Genomic DNA, 10,673 nt, shown 5'->3' on the forward strand with positions numbered 1-10,673 from the left:
GAGAAACAGAACCAACAGATGAAAGAGAGGATTTATTGTGAGAATCATCCAATATATAACAAGTCAGGGAAGTCACACAATAAGTTATTATATTTTTTACTTTAAAATTCCTAATACTTCTTACTATGGAAGAACAGCTGAAAGATTTTGGAGCAGGGACACTGATGCAGTTCTAATATGAGAACTGAGCAGGGCCTTTGGGCAGCCGCAAGTCTCAGTGCACTGGAATGGCCACTGTATTGAGTTCAGAATCCAAACGTTAAAATGTCTGAATGGTGTGGTGCAAAGCTCAGGAGCTGTCAGGAATATACACAACCAAGGGCTGAGTGGAGGAGCAACAAGAGCAGGTGCAAATTTTAGAAATGTAACACACACTTCCTGGAAGGAAAGGTCAAGGGGGTAGAAGATATAGAGCCCCATTTCCTCTGTTTTTCTCTCCAGGATCCTAATCAATCGTTGGTGCCCACCAATACTGAAGGCAAGTTTACTTTACTGCCTGGCATGCCTATCTTGTCTGGCAACACTCTCATAGACATACCTAAAAATGATGTTTCACCAGTTTTCCAGGCATCCATCAGTCCAGTCAGGTTGATAACCCAAAATACACCATGAGAATGACATAGTAAGAAGTGTTAGGAACTTTAAAGTAAAAAGTATAATAATAAAGGATCATGGGTGGTGAGCAGTTCAGTTAGCATAATGGTGTTGAAATGTACTGTGTAAAGCCCAGTCTGTTTGGAGTTGCCTTTGGTGCTCTGAGAGTCTTGAGGCTGATGATGCAGACCACACCTATACCAATACCAATGCAATCAGGAAATCCTGCTTTTATCTGTTTTATCCTTATCAAATAATTTTATAGGTCAATTATAAAATTGGCTTATAGGATTCAATTGACCATTAACAGAAAAGTTTCTGTGGTTGGGCCAGCAGGTGACATGGAGGTTAAAGAGGTTGGATTCCATGTGGCCAACTGTGTGGTCCAAGTCTCAGACCCGACAGCTTGAGAATATGCTGGGCACATGTGTGTGTTTGCCCCGAATCTTGAAAGGATAATAGAGGAGAAGAAATTGTGATGTGGTCAGCTCTCTATGGGTGAATTCTCACTTTTGGTCTCCCTCTGTCCATCTCTTTCTGGTGAGGACACACACCCTACAACAAAACATAACAAAAAAAAGTTTTATTTTTATTTTTTTCCATTCAGTCACTATATATCTTTATGGCAAACTAAGTAAATTTTCCCAGCATGAATACACTGTATATTAGACCAGTCAGAGATATTACTATAGACATTGCTATTTTTTTTTTCTTAGAGATTTTTGCTATAGGGCACATGTGCTTGCTGGAGAGATAGAGACAGAGAGAAAGTGATAAATCACCACCACTCCCAGGGGGATGGCCATGCTTCAATCCATTCTCCATTCTTTAGGGCATGCACAAACACATGACTGGCATGAATTTTAAGCCACCAGGTCTGGGTCTCGAACCACAGTTGACTACTTGGGAATCCAGTGATATAACCATTAGGCCAACTGGTGGTCCCTAGACACATTGCTATTATAATGTTTGATAGCTATTGATGTAGAGAAGTTTAAATATGTATTCAACGTAATCTGAACTAAAGTTTTACATTTTATGATGTAATTTCATCCCTTTCTGAATCTCTAGGTAGAAATATTTATTTGCGACCTTGAAATCTTACATTAAAAAGTCAAAAATAAAATATTTCTACCATCACAAGAAGACATTTTTATTAATTTAGTACCACATTACCATTTTATCAAAGTTTTATCACCATTAATTATTGAGTTATCATCCTGTTCCACTGCAGTTAATCAAATGACAATTATTATTGCAAGGGAATTTGTTATAATATGATGAAAGAAAAAAAGGAAGACTATTCCACCAACTTTTCATATAAAAGAATTATTACAATATATGAGAAGCTTGATTTAGTCTTAGCAAATCATTTCATCTATCAGTATTGAGATCTTAAGCATCAAATAAATACTTTTTTCCCCTTATCACTCACTATTTAAGCCATACATCGGTCTTTACTAAGGATGAGTCCAGAAGTATGCATTTTAATCCAGAGGGTAAGAGAATAGCTACACTGATTGGCCTTGGTTTTGAGAATTGGGGCTTTATCAAGAGATTATCCATAAGGCTGTGCCAGAAATAGCGTTTGTTGTCTTGTCATCATTTTGTTTGTTTTCTTCTAATCCTTGTTGACTTCCTCTGGCCTACCCTCTAATGAGAAGTTTCAAACTCATTAATAATTATAATAACTACCATTAACTCTCTCAAGTGACAGAATTCAAACTCAAGCAATTTGGCCTCACCATATACAAGCCTAATCATTGATCCTTACTGAGACAGGTGTTTTTTTATAAGGAAAAGGCAACAAATAAATTTAATTATAAGCTGCAGGCCTGGGACTACCTGAAACAAAAAGTATTGCCACATTATTCAGGCAGCTCTGAAGTCACATATAGGGATTTGGGGACCCAGCCTAAGAAAATAAGCATCTATTTCCTAGGCAATGTCCTCTGTGCACAGAATTTGTTCTTTTTTTTCTTCTAGCCAAATGCCATCTTTTTTTCTTTGAATTTTTATTTGTAAATAATTTTAAGCTCGTAGAAGTTATTCGAATAAGAACAGTACCAAGAACAACAGTGTCCTTTTCCTCAGCTTCCTCTGTTGGTGACATTTTACTAAGTCCGCTGGATGATGTGTGTATTCTCTTTCCTCTCTCTTTCCATGTGTGCATCTATACACAGTATGTATATCCACATTCAAATATGTATAATTATGTTTATATAAATGCATATATTGTTTTTATTAAAGTATTTGTGAATAAGTTTCATACATCACCAGATGCCATCTTAACTCCATCCTGTTAATTCTGTAAAAAGAGCCCAAGGGAGACCAGTGGTTGGCGTAATGGCTATGTTGCTGGACTCCCACGTAGTCGACAATAGTTTGAGTCCCAGACCTGGTGAGTCCCAAACTCATGCTGGGCACATGTGTGTGCGTGTCCAAGATCTTGAGAAGAGAATGGGGGAGAAGGGATTGTAGCATGGCCATTGCCCCTGGGGGATGATTTCTCACTTTCTGTCTCTCTGTCTCTGTCTTTCTGGCGAGCTCATGTACCCTATAGTAAAAACTTCTCAAAACAAAACAAAACAAAACAAAAGATCCCAAGGAACAAGATACGAAAGTAAGAATTTTCTAAAATGGACCTAGTATGTGCTTGTTACATGGTAATAATATAATAATTCACATGCCTGGAAACAAAGAACAATTTTTCTCCTGCTATAAGGATAATAAAATTACATATTATTATCCTTATAGTAGAGGAACAGAGCCTGCCTAAGAGATTGAGCCGGTATTCACTTCCCTATTTGAGTGACCACAACATCTATGCTGTTTCCACAAAACCCAATCAATGTGTGCTAAATTCATGAATTCTTACATGAGTTAATGAACAAATACACTGCAAGTGTTAGCAGCCTTCTTGTACCTAAGTGTGTGCATGTATGTTTGAATGTGTGTGTATAGTTGTGTGTGGATTTATGTGTGCGTTTTTTGGTTTGAATTTTAATATTTTTATTTTGAAAATGTTTAAGATTAACAAATAGTACAATCTATGTCTATGTACCACTACTTCAGAGAACCAGTTGTTAATGTTTTGTTACTTCTGCTTTATTTGTGTATATGTTGGGTTTATATAAAATTTTTTTACTAAACCTTTTAAAAGTAAACCATAGATATTATGACACTTTACCACTAGGGATCTGAGCTTGCAACTGCTAAGAATAATGACCTTCTCATATGTAACCACATGACATTGTCACATCTAATAATGTTAAAATTAATATCTACTATATGTACTATATTTAATATGCATATTATGTCCAGGGTGGTTAGGAAAAAGGAAACTTGAATCCTTCCCCTAACGATTCATGGATTTTTATTTTGGACAATGACCACCAGATAGCAGGTACCTCTAGACTAGATAAAAAAGTTCAGAAGGTCCACAGGAAATGTGTATCAGGGTCCAGCAGGTGGGGTGGTGGTTAAGGCACTGTACCCCACATGGTTGACTCTGCAATTCTAGTCTCAGACCCAGCAGATTGAAGAACATGCCAGGCACATGTGTGTGCATGGCCAAAATTCCAGAAGAGAATGGATGAGAAGGGATTGTGATGTGGACATCTTTTTTTTGGGGGGGGGGTTATTTCTCACTTTCTCTCTTTCTCTGTTTTCTCTCTCTCTCTCTCTGTCTCTATCTCTCTGTCCTTTCTCTTCCTCTCTCTCTGGCGAGCACATGTGTCCTATGGAAAACATCTAAGAAAACCAAATGTGTGTCATGAAAAAACTGCACATGTACTTTAAGAAAATTTTTTGCAACAAAATAAACTTTAATTCATTACATGGACTTTTTGAAGTACTCTGTACTATCACAGTAACGGAAGAGCTACATGGGGATCCTAATAGCAGGAAGAAGGACCCGTCACAGCAGCTAAATCCTGTGTAGGAAATGTTGCCAGGAGCATTGGCATTCAGATGATCAGTATGACATTCACATCTTCCAACAGTGGGGACTGAGACAGTGGGATCACTAGGAGGAGGCATGACTTTGCCAACTGTTCCCTCTCTGGGTATTTATCCATTAATTTATTCTGAAGTGTTAGGCACCATGCTAGATGCTGGTAATACATAAAATTGTGGCATAATTCCAGCCCTTGAAAAACTCAGACTATTGATGAAATGTGTGTCAATAAATACATAGTAGTAGACACATCCCTCTGGAGATCCAACTGAAGTTGACATAAAGGAGACCAAAGGAATGAACCAATAACCTTGACGAGACAGTGTGAAGTCAAAATGGATTCTGACAAATCTGAGAGGTGGAAGGTGAATGAGAATGTATAGAAGAACCAATTATTTCAAAACAGCACAGCCTGTCATATTTTCTGAGGTGGCTGTAGAGCAGGGAGGAGCTCCTTGGAACCATAGAGATGCTATGTCAGGGGCTGAAAGGAAGAAGGGGCTGGAAAACAGAAGGTTCAAGAACATCTGTGTGTGAGGTTCCAGCGCCAGTCTGTGTCACCTTCTTTCTCTCCCAGTTCTCACAGTACACATAGCAGGCTTATCTCGCCAGGCAAAACAAATGAAATTGTATCTCTGTTCTAAATAAATTGAGCCGGGGAGATCTAGAGCCTCTAGTCTGATTGTGCCTTTTCTTGACACTCTTTGCTTCTTTATGCTTGAGAGTTGATGGTACACAGCAGGCTTTTGGTTCACGCCACATTGAAGGGACAAAAGCACGAAAGGAGCAGAGCAACCCACCCAACACACACACACACACACACACACACACAGAGTTTGACAGGGTGCTTCAGACTCGGTTCAGACTCCAAACATATTGTGAATAGAGGAGCATACATACTCAACAACACCCATAAGAAAGGTTACTTTGAGCTTTTTTTAAGCTCTAAAAAAAGTTCAGTCATGTTTTATTATGATTCCTCCTTTAAATAAACACATTTTTAGCTGCTATCAAACAATAGCTTACTTGCCAAGCAAGAGGATGAGTCTTAGCCCTCTGTTGTGTTTCATTCAGGGGCCTAGTGAATTAAGGCAAGGGAAGGAATAGAACTGTCTGTAATTTTCAAAACATGGGCTGGCATCCACTAGCACATGGCCAACAACTACTAGACTGCAGTCAAGAGGTTGAAAGGCCTGACTCTGCCTCTTCCTCCCTCTCTTACTTCTGTTACTGATTCAACCTCTTCCTTCATGTATTTATCTAAAATGTGGGGGCATCGGAGAGAGAAGATGAAGCCATAATACCACAGGGCAGAGAGCTATAAAGCAATCCTCTTGTTTAATTTCATTTTTAAAAGGCTTTATTTTATGAATATAAAATCTGAATATGTTCATCCCAAAATATCCACTTAGAAACTAATGAACTAGAGAGAGTCACTATTAATATTGTTACATCTCCTGTAAGCATTTATGTCAATGCCTCTATGAATCCCATAAATTATGCATGTAAGAATACTATTGTATATCTAAATATAATGTGGCCGAATTACATATTACGTTTACATACTTCCCTTTTCACTTAATAGTTTGCCAGCACTTTCTAATGTCATCAAAATTCATTGAAGTTTTTGCCAGGCACGTGTATGTGTGTGCCCAAGATCCTGAGAGGAGAATGGAGAAGGGATTGCGGCATGACCATCCCCCCTGGTGGGTGATTTCTTGCTTTCTGTCTTTATGTCTGTCTCTATGGCAAGTGCACGTGCCCTGTAGCAAAAATCTCTCACCCCCAAAAAAATTCATTGAAGTTTTCATATTTAGTGACTGTGTACTATTTACCAGTATGAATTTGTCATATCGAGTTAATATTTTCTCCTATAGTTTACTCCAAATTTGTCATTGTTATAAGTAGTTCTTATTTTGTCTGGCCACTCATACTGATAGCCAAAGCATCCAATCAACATGTACTGAGAAGAGAAGGGATGTGAAACTCCTCCCTGTGGTGACATGTGGTGACTCTGATGATCACCTTGATCCTGTATCTCACCTCCATTGTTAAATACGGAAACTGTAGTTTAGATTGTCAAAGGAGCACGTGAAAGAGCTACATTAATCAACGGCAGAATTGTGACTTCAACCCAAATCTGCCTCACATCTCAAATCACATTTTTTTCCTTTTGATGCATGCCCTTGTTCTGACTTAGATTTTAGTGAGTGACCCCAATGGGGATACTGAGTGTAACGGATATTGTGAATTAAAGCCCAGCTTAGGGACCAGCAGTTAGTGTAATGGCTATGTCGCTGGACTTCCATGTAGCCGACCACAGTTCGAGTCCTAGACCCGGTGACTTAAACTCACGCTGGGCACGTGTGTGTGCATGCCCAAGATCCCAAGAGGAGAATGGAGGAGAAAGGATTGTGGCATTGCCATCCCCCCTGGGGTGCGATTTCTTGCTTTCTGTCTCTCTTTCTCTGTCTTTCTGGCGAGTGCACACCCTATAGCAAAAACCTCTCCAAAAAAAGAAAAAAAAAAAAAACAATCTTAGAGCTGTAGTCAGTATTCTGCTTCCCAAGGTAAATTTCTATTATCATTGACTGGATTAATATACAATTATTAATCCTAGGAAAATCTATTTTGTATGCTGTAAAAATGTACAGTGATTGAATGTAAAAAATAATAAGAGAAAGAAGAGAAAAAAATTAATAATTCCTCCTCTCACAATCTCTGAATATTTTTCTTCCTTGCCCCTGAATTTTACTTCAAGTCTCACACTCAGAGCACACATACATGCACATGTACACATATGCACACTTGCCCACACATGTGCACACACACGATCATGTGCACACGTGCACACACACACACACACACACACACACCAGAGGCAAGTATTTCACAAGCTATCTCAGTTGATGTGTCAATAGCCTTGCAGAAAGGAAACCCATCCAATGGTCCTCAACTGTCCCTGTAGCCATTGTTGCCACATGGTGTCACTATTGAAGCACAGGCAACCAGCTGCCTCATTGCTGTCTCCTTTGTCCTCTGAACTGGGAGTGGGCCTCAGCCTCAGCACACCCTTTCTAAATGACCCAGTGATCTAGAAGTATGAAAAGAAGAAGGATCCTGGCTGCTCTGTGGCTCAGCTCCTCTACCCAGATAACTTCTTTCTGTAGGGTAGATTCACCATAATTCATCTCACCTACATAGACACACAAGCGCTTGAGCTATCCATCTCAGGTGTGTAAATACAGTTCACAGTCTCTTGGACTTTTATAGCAACAATTTAGGTTAAACTCTACTCATTGGTAATGAGGCCACTAGAGTTTAGACAAGTGGAATGATCTGGTAAGGATACCTCTATCAATTTTTTTCCCTTCTCCTTCAACTAAAAACTTTTTTTCCCCCATTGGGTGGGGTGTGGAGGAGCTAGTTCATTCATTCAGAAATGGAGGGTGAAAATTTTTCCCTTTTTCAGAAAAATAATAAAAGCTTTTGTGTTTTTAATGTCCGGATCTTTCATTCAGGGAGGAGAGAAAAATTGCTTTTGCATTTCAAATATCCAGAGCCTTCTGTTGTACAATCATGTTTGCATTTAGAGAGGAGCTGATGTTTCAAGGGTTGAGAAGAAAAGGAACTGACCCTGCTAGCATCACCACATGAAAAGGGGAGGGAGAGGTGGGTGAGGTGTGTGATGGGCAGGTGACTTACACATATTTTGTCATGTATTGCTGTGCTTCAGGCCTAGAGTATTGCTGGCGGAAAAACCTGAAAACTATGTCTAGTGCTGTGGCTGGCACGCCTGGTACAAATATCCAGAAGTAGAGGAGCTGGAACCTATGACTGGGCATCTTGGGGAGTTTCTCTTTGCCCCTTATGGATTTATGCCTATAGAAAATGACTTCATCTTTGTAGACTGGCTGGGATAATTTTTCTGGTCCCTTCTGATTTATGTTTTACTCTCTTACTTTGTAACATAATCCTTGAATGGTTTCACTGTCCTTGCTCTGTACATACAAGACTCTGTTTATATTCCTGTTGACTTGAGCCCCGATTCCCTTAGAGCTTATATTTGGGGATGGAATCTACCTGAACTTGGTCTCTGATCTTTCAGATCTTTAAGGAGACTATTAACCTCCCACACTTGGTTTTCTTTCTAATCTTTTGGCCTTTTGATTTGGATCTTCCTATCTTTGTTCTTCATTTGCTGCATGGTGAATGCTTTAGTGGGGGCTAATAGAACTAATAACCTCCCTGGCTGATAATTCCTGGGAATGTGTAATGGTGTTCTACAAGAGTTATTATGGTACAATGTCTGGACTTCAAATATTTAAGGATTTCTCCCAACATAGGAGTTTAAGTCTTAGCACTATAACTGTGTCAAGAATTTTTCTGCTGGACCAAAAGGAGACAGAAAATAGACCCCTATTTTTTTTTTTTAACCTTGAATGTTCAGATAACATAGTAGACATGCAGTCTTGCATGGTTATACTCACAGGTTAAGAACCACTGATAACATTTATAATGGCCCAAAACAAAGAAGCAGACATTCAAGGACAGGCCAAATCTACAAATCAAGTGAAAAAGGAATGCATCGAGAAGGATATAGATTTCTCCAGCACAGAGCTTGTTACGTCAATTTGTCATTACTAACTCATTGTAGATCACTAACATGCATGGCAAATTGTGCACCATTCTCAAAATCAAATGAGGAATCAGTCAGCAAGGGTCAACAGACCCTTGTCTAGGCAAAATATCTCTCCTGTTAGAATGGATGCTTGAACTTGCCAGAAGACAAAGACAGACAGGAACAGAGAGGGAGAGAGAACCCCTCACCCCCCAGTTGGGCATCATCATATTGCAGTCTTTTTTTTCTCTATCCTATGAGGATTTGGGGCACACATGCACATCACTCAGCATACATTTCAAGTCACCAGAGCATCAATTCAAACCCCTGTCAGTCATGTGAAAGCTGGTTCCTTGTTCACAGGGCTTAAGCATGGCACTATGGGGTTTGCCCTCCCCTTCATCGCTTTTATTTGAGACATGTTTTTGGTCTCGTGTCTTTCAGAGCCAGGTGGTGAGGTAGGTGTCTCCTTAATTCTCATGATCACTTCTAGATCATTAGGTTTTTATTTTCTTTCTGTGCAAATTTCATACTTATGCCATCTGATTCTATCATGGTATCAGTCAGAGCCCCAGCAGGGAAACAGATGGCATATTCAGAGTAGGAAAATTCAAAGAAGGTTTTAAAAAGAGAATTTACAAAGATACAAATAGGAAATAGAGAAACTACAGGAACAGTCCAGAAGCCTAGAGGTAATAGCCTCAAGGGAGGCAGTAGGGAGATGCTATTAAAAAATCCAGAACGAGAGGATCATGTAGGATTGACTGTCTTGGGCAGTTGATGGCCTCTAGCTAAGGGACATAACTTGATGCAACCTGGGGAATAAGCAGGCAAACTTTCCTCCCTCCAGTTTCCTTAGAGACTCTTCACTGGCTGAACTCCTTCAGAAACCAGAAGACAAGGGAACCCTAAAGGGTATTCCATATGGAAGTCTCCAGAACACAGAGAAAGTGCAGAATTTATCTGATAGATATACAGACATAGTACAGAACAATCACTCTCTTTTCTTCCTCACTACTGATCTCCTGGCTTCTTTCCTTCATTCAACGAAGGCTTACTTATCACAACCGTTCCCATCTCTCTGACTTATACCATCCTTCTCAGTGACTTCAGCCACCTAGTGCAGGTTCCATCTGACATCCTGTCCTCTCAGTCTCTTGATTTCCCCAGTGACCCTTTCCTTCATCCCTGTTAGGCTTGCACATCAGCAAGATATCCTGGAACTTATTATATGTATAGATTACACCAGCTTTAAATTCTTTCTCTTATCCCTATTCTGCAAATACCTTCTTTCCTAACAGTTCATGGGTTAAATTATTTCACTGGAAAAATAAAGCTTGATTAAATCCTCTGATTACTCTACACGACTATTTTCTCACTGTCAGCCCCTCCTGTTTTTGCTTCCTTCCTGTGCAACCCATGGCTTATTATTACTTTCTTGAAATTTCTTTTCTTACCCTTATTTTCTCTCCTCATGCCATTTTTTGGTCTAGTAAAACC

Source organism: Tupaia chinensis, unplaced genomic scaffold (assembly GCF_000334495.1).
Source record: "Tupaia chinensis unplaced genomic scaffold, TupChi_1.0 Scaffold000057_1, whole genome shotgun sequence".
Classification (NCBI taxonomy): domain Eukaryota; kingdom Metazoa; phylum Chordata; class Mammalia; order Scandentia; family Tupaiidae; genus Tupaia; species Tupaia belangeri.